This window comes from Pyxicephalus adspersus, chromosome 6 (assembly GCF_032062135.1).
Source record: "Pyxicephalus adspersus chromosome 6, UCB_Pads_2.0, whole genome shotgun sequence".
NCBI lineage: Eukaryota > Metazoa > Chordata > Amphibia > Anura > Pyxicephalidae > Pyxicephalus > Pyxicephalus adspersus.
Window position 1 is genome coordinate 94,944,188 of NC_092863.1, and position 15,050 is coordinate 94,959,237.

The following is a 15,050-nucleotide window of genomic DNA, read 5'->3' on the forward strand; positions in this document are numbered from 1 at the left end:
TGGTTATGTGTGGTGAGCTTATCAGGGCGTCCAGCAGCACAGCCCAACACAGAGAGACTGATCCTAACTGTTCTTGTCCACTGTTTCTGGCAACAAAGTGATCTCTGTGGGGTGTCATAAAATATTTGTAACTACAGGACTACCCCGTTTCTTCATCATCACCCTTTTCACAAATAATGGACAGGTACCGTATTGACTTTTTCAGCTTGCCTTCAACATTAACATAGTGTAGGAACATTTCTGCAACAAGACAAATTAAATATTATTTGGGAAAGTTTAGGCAAACTTGATGTGCTCCATTAAGCTTCATTCAAATCGAATATTTTAGTAAAAGAGGGAAAAGTGTTTTGGGCTTGAGAGTGAAATGGTGTAGTGTAAGGTTTGAGGGCAAAAGATAAAAAAGTGCGAAGAACAGTACACGTGCTTACATGTCCTGCCCCAAACCTTTGCTGCCCGGTCTCCCCTCCAGATGAGCATTTCAACGTCTCAGCTTGGCATCCTGAACTTCTGTACCCCCTTATTACAACCCATGCAATGTCAGTCAGACAGAGATTTCCTTGTTTGTTCTGCTTGATGTATTTTTGTCCTAATGTCTAGATCAGGATAAAGGCTAATATAGAAGACAAGATGCTTTGTCAGGTTGGGAAGGAAGCAGCAGTAACCTTCAGAACAATGTTTGTTTTCAATATTTTCAGCCAAGTCAGAAAATCCTGCCAGAGGTATTTGCAGCTGCCAAAAGATAACGTTACTCAGCAGGAGTGCTTTCAATACTTTTGTGAGCTTGATCACGCTACAGAAAAAAAAGACAGCCTTTTCTTTTGAAAACTGAATGCATAGAAATCGAACCCTGCCATTCAGTGAGTCTTCCAAGCAACATCTGGGGTTTAACTATTTAGAGGACAGGAGACCTATCCACAGCTCTGTATTGCCCCACTTTTCAAGAAGTGTAGAACCCTAAATTATTTAGCTCTGGACCAGGGACATACCAGGTACACCCTACTGACCTTAGGCTTTTAGGGCAGCAATTCTCAACCAGGGTTTTTTAGAGGTTCCTCGAGCTGTGGCTAATTGACCTCCCATTTGATGATGCCTGCAAAGTTCTGGGACCAACACCACTTGGTAGACCCAGCTGCATTACTCTTTTTGTTTTTTGGTGTGTATAATGGAGATATTCTAGCCACCACTGTAAGGGGGGCATTCTTTGTATTGCCCAATTTAGGAGCCTTTTTTACCATTTACCCCCAGTGGGATGATGTTAGCAGGGGTTCCCCGAAGCTTGAATATTATTTTAGGGTTCCTCAAGAAAAACATATATGCCCCATAATGTCTTTGTGTACACTGCACTCCCACCAGGATCTACCAGCAATCTGACAGCAGAGGAATGCACAAAACACCATAACCGCTTGCTAAGTTATCATTGAAAAAAATAATATAACTATTTTATTACTTTTTAATTACCTGTGGTTCATCTCAATCTGTTCTGTAACATCAATTGAAGCTGAAATCCGTCAAACAGAAACAATGTTTTTTTTTTTTTTTATTATTATTCTTTCTCGTTTCACTTGAATAAACCATTAGTTAACTCTAATCAGCCCTAATATATTAATTTCAGTTTCAATTACTAAACATTTCCTATTCATTTCACATTTGATGGGTTTTTTACCATTATGTAAAGAAAAATATTAATAAAATATTATTACTAATTTATTTTATAAAACCACATTTTTTATAAAACCAATTCGTATATAAAAAAAAAAAAAATATATATATATATATATATATATATATATATATATACTAAAAACACATACACACATAATGTTAAATGCGCTTTTCATAAAAACACAGTAAAGTGGAGGCAGAAAAGGATCAAGTCTTTTCCATATTCACCTTTTAATTTTTACCTTTTTTGTTTAAAAAGTTTGTTTTTTGAGTGTAGATCAGTGTTTTTCCCGAGCATGCTAAATTCACGTTGATTTTTGACTCACTACCTCTGCTGGAAATCTGTTTTAAACATCAATTACACTTTCAGTAAAAAAATTCTTTCCAGGGTTCGTTTTAAACTTTCTTCCTGCTAGTTTGAGGTCATATCCCCATGTTCTTGATCTCGGCTTCCTACAGAAATTACTGCCCTCCTAACCTTATTCATTCCCTTCAAGTATTTCAAGAATCAAACCATGCCCCCCACCCTCTTTCCTTGAACTTTAAATATTAGGATGCCTTATCCTTTCCTTATATGTTTTATCCCTCAGATCATTTATGTTCCCCATCACAAAAATATCTAAAACTTTAAAAAGTATTTTAAATTAAGATTAAAATCAAATAATCCAAATGATTGTCTGGCTACTACTCTATAAACACAAACTGGTTTAAAAAGTCAAAAATTACCTGTTTCCAACCCAAAAATGGAATAAACATGCTGGCTTTCAATACTCTAATCAAGCCATTTGTGTTATAGGGGCAGGAGAATCCACTAAGGGGGTCCTTACATTTTTATAAAAGTTCTGGTTTTAAATAATAAAAGAACTACTATATACATTTATTACTGAAACAAAAATCCAATAGCCTAAATTCTGGTTTATAAATTGTAGGATACCAGGGTCACCAGTTTTCATAAATCCAAAAGGGGCAAATGGAGTACATTAGGAATAGAAGGCTAAATGATGTGGCTATAATGGATGGTATCGTCCAGAGCTGTGAAGTTAGTGCCGTAGTTAGTACATTTTTGCCAACACCTACTCCAGGCGTGCAGGAATTGCTTATGAATCCATACCCCTGGTAAACATATGAAAGATAAAAGGTCAGTGTATGGTTCAAATAGTGTCAACATCAAATGAGCCAACCCCTGGGATATAGATAATCAAAAAGATTATCTATATTTTTTTTGGCTAAGTCATAACAGTACATTCAAAAATAAGATATACAGATATAAAGACACAAATACCAAAAATGCACATTATGGACCACCCTTAATAAAGCATTCAAATCATGCAATATTGGAGGCAGTGCCTTTTTATACTAGACATAAATATCTATTGTGATGCTTGAGTGTGGGCATATTTGTATCAGCCCTGGTGATATGTAATTGGAAATTTTTATATTGAAGAGTTAGGATCTCTTTTTTCCCGATGCGTTTCACCAAAGTGGCTTCGTCAGGGGAATGTGAGACTTCTATTATTTCCATATAAAGAATGCAAGCTGTGTTGTAATGTGGAAAGTAAGGACATTTGGGTAAATCTGGTTCAGGTAGAAATTTTGTAAACCCAAATTGTTGGTGCAAGATGTATCAATCTCGGGAGACTAGTTGTTTGCTGATGTATTTTGTTCTGTAGTTTTCGTCTGGTGCCACGTGGGACATTGCACAAGACGAAAACTACTGAGCAAAATACATCAGCAAACTAGTCCCCAACATGCCCCCAAAATTGCATGATTTGAATGCATTAATAAGGGCGGTCCAAAACTTGCATTTTTGGTATTTGTGTCTATATATGTATCTTATTTTTGAGTCTATGTATCTTATTTATGTATCTTATTTTTGATTGTACTGTTATGACTGAATTCTGTTTTAACTGAAATATAAGTAGCCCAAAAAAAACCCTTCTTCTGGACCCTTTTCTTTTTGATTATCTATACCATCGGTAGTAACATTGAAAAGGATATTGACACATATGCCATTTCACAAGGTCCCATGTAGCACACCCAGCCTCAAATGTACATAAAACTCACTATATTTATATCCAACTAGTTATTCAACCTTCTCAGCCCAGATTCCCAGGTCTTTGTATGCTAGACTAAAAATCTGGAGCATCTTGGGAGCTGGCTGTGATATTGATGATACACAGCTGTTAGCACATACAGAATCTTAGAAGTTCTATACTTCTTTCATTCACCATTGCAGTAAGGTGAGTAGATATTGTCAACTCTTTAGTCAAAATTAGTATTTTTAAAGGCAGTCTGTAAAATCCTAATTTTTTAGCTGTTTTTTCAGTCTCTAATTTTTTTTAATCTATTTATATATATGATTTGCTTGTTATGTATTTGCTTATATCTATACTATCTATATTTGTTACTTTTTTCCAATGTCGCATACAATACTTAACAGTACTTAACAATTTGTAAATAACTTGCTGTTCTTTACATGAAATATCACTTCAATAGCATTTTAACTGGGACCAATCATAGAATGACATGTTTACCTTTTATTTACAGTAAAGATATTTTATACTGATCAAAACAGAAAGACACATTTGTTTGTTCCATCTTTTCATATGCTTCAATAGAAAATGAAATGATTTTTGCACACAGTACTGAGAGTTCTGTAGGTCTGCATTGATAATGCAATGAATATGACAACAAACATTGTCTGGTGGAGAAGTAATCAGTGTCATTCAAATTACAGTGGCCGAAAAAACCCATGCAAGCAAGAGGAGAACAAACGTACTTAATGTATATAATGTCCTGGCTGAGATTGTAACCCTAATGCTACAGCAGTGCTAGCCACCTTGTCATCCACATAATGAAAAGTTATCAACAATAAACGTAATAAATGGCTTCTGTGCAAAGGGAGATTAAAGTATTGAAGTTGAATTTTTGAAACAGACTTTCCCAACCTTTAACACATGGTGGAACCCTTGAAAATAATGTCCAGGTCTCAGGGAACCCCTTCTATAGTTCCTATATCCTCAGTTCACAGTACAGTAGTTTGGTGGTCAGTAGAAAGAATGCCTCTTATATTGTTGGCCAGTGAGAAGAATGTCAACCTACAGATAAAAAAAAGATCATTGGTGTCTATTAAACTCACCAGAAATTCAAAAACTGCTCAAGGAACCCCCAGCAACCTCTGGCAGAACCCTAGATGAGAACCCTGAACACTGGTTTAAAGGGTCCGGTCTCGTCTCAAGCTTCAAGAAAAGTAATTACAAATAGGAGGTACCATTGACACAAATTACACAAAATCGCAAACACAAATCGTTTTCTTGTTTGGGAATTTTTTTTAACTCCGAGAGAATGATGGAGCAGCAACTTGCCTGATTTATGACCAGCAGAAGATGCACATGGAAAGGAAAGAATCAATCAGTGATGCTCAAAACGGACATGTTTTATGGGGAACATTAGCTCCGGTCAGCAAAAAGAAACCTTTTATTGGAAACATTAAATTCAAGGACTTAAACAGTGGGCCAAAGGGTGTAAAACTGGCCAATCATTGGCTGTATAATATGACTATTGACTATTAATAATAATTAGCTCCTGCCTATGGGGAGTGCAGGGAGAAGGGGAGGTAGATCAAAGGACCTATATAAAACAATATGCAAGTTTAGGGAGCTGGAAGTGGGGTTGAGGTTTAAGATAATCTGTAAATGTGCTTTTTAAAGTTTATATGAGTTTTACTGATTACAGTTTACATATTGTCTACCAATGAATCATAATAAAGCTTTTTGGTAACTGTCAAGTGTGTAAGGAAAATGAAAAGCATGGTTTTGGTAGCTATAAATTGTAATTAACTAACACTTGATTACAATTTATAGCCACCAAACCCCTTATTTTTGTTTTCTTTACTCATCTATTTGTACTATTGATGTACTAAAGCTCTCCAAGGCTGGAGAGAATACACTTTGATCAGTGAAGCTGGGTGATCCATCATACCTGGAATGGATCTGGTCCAGGATTAAAAACATTTGCTAGCAAATAGCAAAAGATTTTAAGGAATCTATTCCAGGTTTTCTGGATCACCAAACTTCACTGAACAAAGTGTATTTTCTCCAGCGTTGGAGAGCTTTAGTAAATCAGGGCGAATCCTTATTAAGAACTGCCAGGTGTGCACAAAGTATGGCAAAAAAAGGGAAAGTGGGGAGAATTTGTGCATTTATAATTACATAACACAAAGACCCTTAGCAGTCAAACCTTTAATTAATTAGAAAAACTGACCCATGAATCTCAACCTCGAAAGCCATCAAGAAGAGAAATATTAAAATGTTTTTGGTATTGTGTTAGTATTGCTTTTATTCTTACAAGCCTATAGAAAGGTTGAATTACGCGTTGATCACCTTAGCCAAGATTCTTGAAGGGAAGCAGTAAAGAGTACATAGTATTCCCCTTAATTTTTCAAGTTTTTACTTGACTAATAATGCTGAGAACTGCATACCAGAGAAGGTGGTGGGTCATCACTGTCAACCAGGTAGTGCCAGGGAGAGAGGTGCCAAGAGATTGTGAAGGTAAACATTGGATAGAGTTAGACTTTTTGTTCACACACAGCCACATTCTATATTGTTTATTTAGTTTATTTTTACGTAAGAGTAGATTTCTACCTGTAATTATTTCTCTAGAAATAATTATTATTTTTTCTGCAACAACCTACTCCAAAGTTTTTCATTTTGGGCTATACAATATCTCTTTTGTGTAATGGAAATGAGGGAGGGGTCGTGTTGTCAATTTCTAAAGTAGACAATCTTCAAAAATCAGATAGCTTGTACTTTGTCCATTGTGCAATAAAACAAACTTTCCAGCCTGTTTGCAATCTTCTGTTGATTATATACTGAGCTGCACACCCAGGCTTACCCAATTGTTGGGAATGAGCTCTCTGTGCCAGCATGGGTGTTATGTCACTTTGGCCTGGCCAATCAAGATGGCCAGAGACTGGAGCCCGTAAGAAGACTGCATGAAGATGGTGCCATTGTCGGAGCGAGGAGAGGTGACATCATCCAGGACTGACAACACAAGGCCGATAACACAATGGGTCTCATTTATTAAAGCTCTCCAAGGCTGGAGAAGATACCCTGTCATCAGTGAAGCTTGGTGACCCAACAAACCTGAAATGGATATGGTCAAGGATTGAAACATTTGCTAACAAATAGCGATAACTTTTAGGAAATCTATTCCTGGTTTGCTGGATCACCCAAGTTCACTGATGAAAATGTATCCTCTCCAGCCCTGGAGAGGTTTATTTAATCATGCAAACAGGTATTTAGGAGGTTTTTTGGCAAGGTAACATGTATTTTTTTCTCTAGCTAGTACTAAAATTGGGAAATTTGCATTTAGTACAGAGATGTACGGAATATTTTTATGTGTAAATAATATTTTGTAAACACCATACTAAAAGGTATTGATGACCCCTTAAAGTGTAACTAAATCCACAAAACTCACCTATCCTCGTCCCAGTGATGGGCACAGCAATCTTTCTTCTTTTCTGCCTGTTGTAGATGATCTTTGGCCACCTTGACTGGCCATGGTGGGATGATATAGCTCACACAGTCCTCTTCCTTTCTGCAATACTGACATGCCTGATCATGCAAACTTAAATATGGAACAAGGTAATAGTAATCTTCCTGCAATGCTTTCATTGTTCATTGATCAGGGTTCTTGACCTGAGATGCCACCCCAGCGATGGTTCAGTCATAGTGATCCCAGTGTATGGATGTAGTCTTCATGTTCTTGACTGTTCACCTGGCTCATACAGCTAGGTAACCTTCTGACTTGTTTGATAGTAAAATGCACAAATACTTGGGGAGATTACACAGAGATGCATTTTACTGTCTACAGCAAATTGATGGCTTTGTCATCCCAGCATGCTGAGAGGCTAATTAGTATGAAAGACATTTATTCTTCTAGTCCCTGGGCTGATTGCACTGGGCGTAGGAACAGAACGATTGGATTTTCTTCAGATAGATTGTTGTCTCTAATTAGCAAACCTGGTCAATGGACACATGATACAAGTGCAATAATTTGTTGAGGGGTAGCTGGACACATTGGTTACCATAAGGCATCTTGCCAAGGTTAGGAGAAACATGGCAAGCAGATCTGCTTTAACATACATGAAATATCAGGATATAGTTTATGTGATTGTCTTAGAAGAAATACTGAATACAAAGAATGCAGACAAGCAGATAATAGAATCATTGGTGCAACTTGATGTACTTTAGCAGAATTTGAGTATTTATTTGATTTAAGAATTGGCCTGTTTGGCCAATATTCCAGGGCCAAATATTCTAAGCATTTGACCTGTAAAGCCTTATGAAGTGCAACCAGTGAGGACGGAACCAGGTTAGATGGTTCACACGCACGGCTCCAAGACTTTTCTACAGCTGCCCCAACTCTCTGGAATGGTCTTCCTCGTACTATTTGGTTTGCTTCTATTTTCTGCTCATTCTTCTGTCTTTTGAAATCTTTACTACTCCCCACCACTACATATCTCCCCTCCTATTGTGTGGTAATGCTCCCACCTACTAGATTGTAAGCTCTTCGGCGCAGGGTCCTCTCCTCCTGTGTCACTGTCTGTATTTATCGGTCATTTCCAATCCCCCTTTTAATGCACAACGCTGCATAATATGTTGTTGGCGCTATATAAATCCTGTTTAATAATAATAATAATAATAATAATAATGGTTTTAAAAAATGCATGTAAATTGATGTTTATAGTCAACTCAGACAGTTTCTGAACAAGTCTGATTGTCAGATATAATTAACTTGTTTTTGTTTTCCCTGTAACAGGACATTGATCTGATCCTGACCCTGACAACCTTACCTGATTGTTATCTACAGATTGTGGATGTAGGGTAAGAACAAACTGCTTATGTATAGAATTTTTGAAGTGCTAAGTTATATATATATTTGCTTTTAGTAATATAGTGTATGTTTATTGGTATATTGACCGGTATGGGTTAAAGAAATATTATAAGTTATTAAACTTTATTATAAATGTCTATATTTGTTGTCAATGTTTTAATGTCACCAAAAGGTGGGGGAGGTTGTTTGGGCAAGTTTTCAAATCGAAAGCAGTTTATTTTTAGCATGCACATATTTTGATTGCATACACTACACATGTGTTAGTAGGTGGAATGAAAATGAAAACATATATGATCAAAGCGGAATGCACCACTGTGTGCTGGATGGTTATTTGCCATATTTACAAGTAAACAGCATACCTTCATATTAAAGCTTACAAGTTTGCCTCTCACCAGTGTTTTGTAATGTTGGCTCTGTCCCCTTTTGCCAACATCTCCCCTGATGCTGCTGCAGGGTCCCATGCATCTTCTTCTTCTATTGGGTGGCCCCTTGTTATTTAATTGTTGACCTTGTGCTCAGCAAATTACATGGTCCCTAGCAGGACTGCCATTAGAAATGTCAGGGGCCCCTTACTAGGTACATTTTGTGGGCCCATCTCCCCTATGTCTACAGCATTGCAAAAGTATAGAAGTACCCCTTTCCCCCTAATGGTGACCCTAGTCCCCAGAACTAAGCCCATTACAGAAGTATCTATTGTCTTTCCCCAATGGCAACCCTTGTCCTCAGCACCAAGCCAATTTTTGCAACTTTTAGATGACACAAAGAAAAGTGTGTACAATGTTTGGGGCATGTGCTGTAAAGTGTATACAAAAAATTATAATATTAATTGAGAAACAAGTATTTGGAATACATTTAGCATGTATCCAGTTAGATGGGCCTTTGCACTACTTGTTGGTAGATCCAAAGGAAATATCACACATTGGTTATGATTTAATAAAGCTTTCAAAGACTGGAGAAGATAGACTTTATGAGAACCTGGGTGATCCAGCAAACCTGGAATGGGTTTGGTCCATTATTGAAAACATTTTCCAACTAATATCAATTGATGTTTAAAAATTAAATTCTAACTTAGCTTGGTCACCCAGGTTCTCCCATATTAGTCTACATTCTCCAGTCTTGGAGAGCTTTATTAAATCAGACCCAATGTCATTGCACTTTGACCCCAGTTTGTTTATAGGATGGAACTGCATGGAATTGTGCAGCCAAAAGGATCTGAACCTGCACAAGTAAAATGGCCTGTGGGCCTTAAAGCATATGGAGAGCTTTAGTAAACCTGGCCCATTATGTTTTGTGTTGTGAGCTTTACCTTTGCCATTTACAAATTATTAGGATTACTGTAATCCCAGGTTGTTCATACATTGCCTCAAACCAGCCGCTGAACTATTAATATTTTTATTTTTATTATAGTGTTAAAATTAACATTGCTGTGGTGCTAAATATTAACTAATGTTCTTTCTAATCTGACACATCTTATCTAAAACACACAATATTAGTAATAAACATTCTGTAACAGCCTGACAATAGCTATGTTCCCTGGATACATGTGTACAGGTAGTTATGGATATGAGTGAAGTACAACCTGTGCTATTCCCAGTTTACTATCTTATCATAAAGTCTTACATTTTGGCCAACTTGGCTGTTCTGCTTTGTGTTTGATGTACACTTAGCAGATAGGACTGTGTTTAGGGGGTACAGCAGCCTTCCTCCTCTTTTGACCCCTGAAAAACCCTAAAAATAATAATTTCAGTCTCTGTCTTTTAAAATGAGTTCATTAAGGGTCCGTGGGTAAATGTCTCTTAATGGTCAGTGGTAAGCATACCCCATTTACCATGGTGGCCGGCATGCACCCATTAGAGACATTAAAAAGAACGAGGGATTCATCCTGCTGTCTTTGTCATGTGGCCCATGGAAAGTCAATCTGCAACAGTTTAAGGAACCCCTAATACCTTCTAAAAGAACTCCAGCAATTTGGCAGGGGCCAGTGGAAAAATTGGGCAGTGCAAAGCAACCTTTAAAGGAGACCTGGCAGGGACCAAGGCAAAAGCCTATGGCTATGGGAATAGTGATGTCCAATGTCAGTACAGGCACAACTCAAATGTTAATTGCCTAGTTAGAATAAGGTGACAAGTATGACATTTACTACTGCTACTTTGGATCTCCATATATCCCATTTTAGCAGTGAATATCAATCAATTTTTTTAAATCTCCTGGTCAAAAACCATTTCCTTCAATACCAGAGGGGTGGAAATGTGTGGAGCACACGGATGTGCACATGTGTGTACTTCAAGTGGTTCTATGGTTACCGGCAGGTCAAATGCACTTCTCCATGAATTCTGGATGTTTTCACAAACTTATGTTAAACTGATGTCATTGACACTAGTCCAAAACCCATATAGACTGGCAAAAAGAATGTCAGACCTGGACTTTAATTATGGAATTGTCTACCCAGTTCTAATAAATAGACATTGGTTGAAGTGTAATGCCACCTTCAGTTCTGAATGATGTGTAAAACACAATGGGAAAAAGGTGGACAACTTCCCAAAATAAGTAGAAATCCAACTTCTGAGGGAGAACAATTTTCCCTTTTGGAAGTTTATGGTGACATCTGTAAGTAATAACATTAGATTGTCCCAATGGAGCACTGTATTCAAAACTTTTGTTTGCAGTTATATGGCCTGGCATGGTGGAAGTGCCTGACACGAGATCGGGTGATGGTTTGTAAAGGGGAAAAAAGGGAGCCAATCTCACTGCACATTCACATGTAGGAGCAGCCAGGAGCCTTCTGGGATGTGTGAGCTATGTATCCCGGGAGGCTCTGCACTCCCATTCAGTCCTGATTGCTGCCGTGATCAAGACAGAATGGGCAGACTGGTTTCAATGCGGGGCAGTGGGCCTGGGAGGATCACAATCAAAAGGGTCATTGCCCCTAAGAACCTGGAACCAGTAGGAGGGTGCTGCTACTTTAAAGACAGGCAATTTTGTTTGGTAAATTCTGCTGTTTATTATTAAGAATATTATTATTATATAATAATAATAAACAGAATTTATATAGCGCCAACAAATTACGCAGCGCTGTACATTATGGGAGTTATTGATGTAAATGTTTTTCATTCACAAAACGTTGTGTTTAATAAATGGCCCACTTGGTCAATTTGTCCTTCATTGTGGTATGAGAGTTTCATTGAGGGGAATAAAGGGGAAAATAAGTGGTGATTGGAAAAAAGCAACAACAGCACTGCCAGGTCATGGTACTTACAATCACATGAATATATGTGATAAGATACAAGTATGTATTATAACCTGCCACTTGTGGATGGTATGGTGTCTCATCATTTCCCAATCTGGGTAAATAAACAGCTCCCTCTAGTGAGTAATTTATAAATCTCTATAATAAATTGATAAAAAAAAATCCACTAAGAAAAGAAAAAGAATAAAAAACATATTTTAATGGGATTCATAAAGTCATTGTCCTACAGTCTGCTTAATACAGTTTAAAAATATTAAGACATTAGGATAGGTCTTGTGAACGAGATTGCATCTTGGTAGTTGAAGTAAACATTGGGTCTTAGTCTGGACTGATTATATTATATCTCTGATAATAATAGGAAAAAATCTTGCAAAGCTTGAAACCTAATTCAGCTGCAACGACGAAGGAGTAGTAAATTGCAATGTACTACATTTTTGTTCTTGGGTATGCATAGACTTTAATAATGCATATACTGCAAACATTTTAATAATTACTATAAGAATATATAATCGCCTTGTTCTGGATATAATACAAACATCCTTTTGTATGAGCTTAGTTTAAATTAGTAAAGCTCATTGCAGAATTTCACAAACTTCTGTCCTGGATATCATACAAATTCACCTTTTATTGTGGGCTAATTAAAGTTATATTAAACATTGGTTATGCTAAGTTCTAGAATGGTGAGCTCATCAGAGCTGCAGCCTTATATTTGTGAATAGAATTGCTTTTCCTATTATCATTCGGTAGCCTCGGGCCGTTTGGCATAAGTCAAGTGCATCAGCAGGATTCACTGAGCCATCTTATGAGATCTCATAAATGTGTCCAGGAATAAGTTAGTATGTTGTCACTTCTCTGCTCCAGCTTACACTGCAGTGCTTGGTAATATTAAGGGGTAAGATTTTTTTTGATTCCTATGAATAGAGAGCATAGATATCTCCTGAGAGCTAGTTGTAGTACAATACATACATTAGGGCTGCTAATCAGAAACAAAGTAGTATAGAAATTCTCCACCAATGTGTGTTATATAATTTCTAAAATGATCTTATTATTAAGGACTTATACAATATAGGTGCATGTAAACTTTAAGGTTTTAGAGGGGTTAGTGCACTGTATTTATATAAAGGCCATATGTACTGAAACCCTATCAGCAACCCAAAATATTAACGTATCCTTCTTAGCTAAAGTCTAAACCCCCTCTCATTGTGCTCCCCCTCACTGCCCTTGGCCATTCCCTGTATCCTACACAGGGTCAAGAGTTTAATAGAATGAGGCTGACAATATGAGTCTTTCAAATTCTGAAATAACCATTAACTGAAACGATGTGCCGTGTTTCTGCTGGAGCTCTACGGAGATCAGATGATTCCAGTGCTAGAAGTATACTTCTGGGCTGACTCAGCGGTAAATTATTACTGATATAGTCACTGGGAACCATTCCAACCAGTGTTCTCTAGCCCATACATTTGACCACTACTGAAACACTTATAATGCACAATCAGTTATTATGCAGTGATATTGCAGTAAACATTGAGAGCATTTTTCTTCCTAATACCAGAAGTGAATTATGGGTTTGTAGAAAAGGTATGGGCTCAATGTTCTGCTCAACCTAACCTATACAAAGATGAGCCTGTATTCACAAAAGTAAAGGCACCAAGCTAAAGCTAGTAAAGTTTTTTCTTGTATAAGAGGAATAGACTGCAGAGATGGAGACATTATCCTGCCCCTGTACAAAGCATTGGTCAGACCTCATCTGGAATATGCAGTCCAGTTTTGGGCACCAGTTCACAAAACGGACATTGTGGAATTGGAGAGAGTTCAGAGAAGGGCAACTAAACTAATAAAAGGAATGGAGGAGCTCAGCTATGAGGAGAGATTAGCTGAACCAATCTATTCTCCCTTGAGGAGAGACGTATAAGGGGGGATATGACCACCCTGTATAAATATATAAATGGTCCATATAGAGAACTCGTCCCAATTATTCAGTTTGAGGTCATTGCAAAGAACAAGAGGGCACACTTTGCGTCTGGAGGAAAAGAAGTTTAAGCTCTGGATAAGGAAGGGATTCTTCACTGTAAGGTCTGTGAAAATGTGGAATTGGCTCCCTCCGGAAAGAGTTTCAGCAACTACTATGGATTGCTTTAAAAGAAAGCTGGATGCTTTCCTAAAAGCACAGAATATAACTGGGTATTAAGGCTTTAAAGTACCTGTTGATCCAGGGAACATCTGATTGCCTCATTGAATCAGGAAGGAATTTTTTTCACCTGTTGAAGCAAATTGTACCGGGGTTTTGTTTGCCTTCCTCTGGACCAACTATGTCTTATATGGTTTTATATCTGGGTTATGTTTATTTCCCTAGTGATTGAACGTGATGGACTTATGTCTTTTTTTTTAAACCTAACCTACTATGTAACTTTGTAAGCTACAATGCTGTATGGCTATGGATGCAAAGTGTACACTATACAAAGTGTTTCAGATTGTGTTATCCTTTCATGATCAGTCAAGGACTATTGGATCTTCTGGTAATTAAAGTTCTACTATTGGTCATTTAAACAGTGGCAGGTCTTAGAATAATAAAGAGTTAGGATGTATATTTGGGAAGATAATAATGTATACATATATTATCTCAGTGGTTAGCCCTCTTACCTTTGCAGCGCTTGGTCCTAGGGTTGAATCTCGGCCAGGACACTATCTGCTATAGAGTTTGCAGGTTCTCCCTGTGTTTGCGTAGATTTTCCTGGGGTGCACAAGTTTCCTCCCACATTCCAAAAACATGCAGTTAGGTTAGATGGCTGACCTTAGACTGTGAATAACATATGACTATGGTACTGATTTTATATTGTGAACCCCCCTTGGGAGAAAGATAGTGACATGACAATGGACTTAGTAAAGCGCTGCGTAATATGTCGGCGCTACATAAATACAAGGTAATAATAATAATATACTTTTGTAATATACCAGCATGTAACATGGTTGTTGGGTATTAGGCACCTTTCTTGACATGCTGAGGTCCACAGATTGCCCAAATCAATCTTGACCATCAAATTAACACAATTTCAGGACATGCTTGCTTTATACACCATGGAAACTGATAAAACCAAGATCAATAACAACCATTTAGATCCTGAACCGGCTGTTTACGTATAGTTCATGCAATTTATTCTATTCTGTGCTTAATGAGGTTGTTTCATAGAAATAAGGAATAGTGGTATAGCGCACATGGTGGATAAATGGCAGCTTATCCAGTGCT

General features: G+C 37.4%; 1 protein-coding gene across 3 annotated transcripts in view; it reads left to right on the top strand.

Moving 5' to 3' along the window:
- The window catches only part of GHR (growth hormone receptor), a 270,221-nt gene that overhangs the window by 116,415 nt on the left and 138,756 nt on the right, over window positions 1-15,050 (top strand). For all 3 annotated transcript variants that reach the window (XM_072416657.1, XM_072416652.1, XM_072416653.1), the window contains one exon: window positions 8,485-8,549. The gene's annotated coding sequence lies outside the window, so the exon portion shown is untranslated. The remainder of the gene's footprint in view (window positions 1-8,484; window positions 8,550-15,050) is intronic.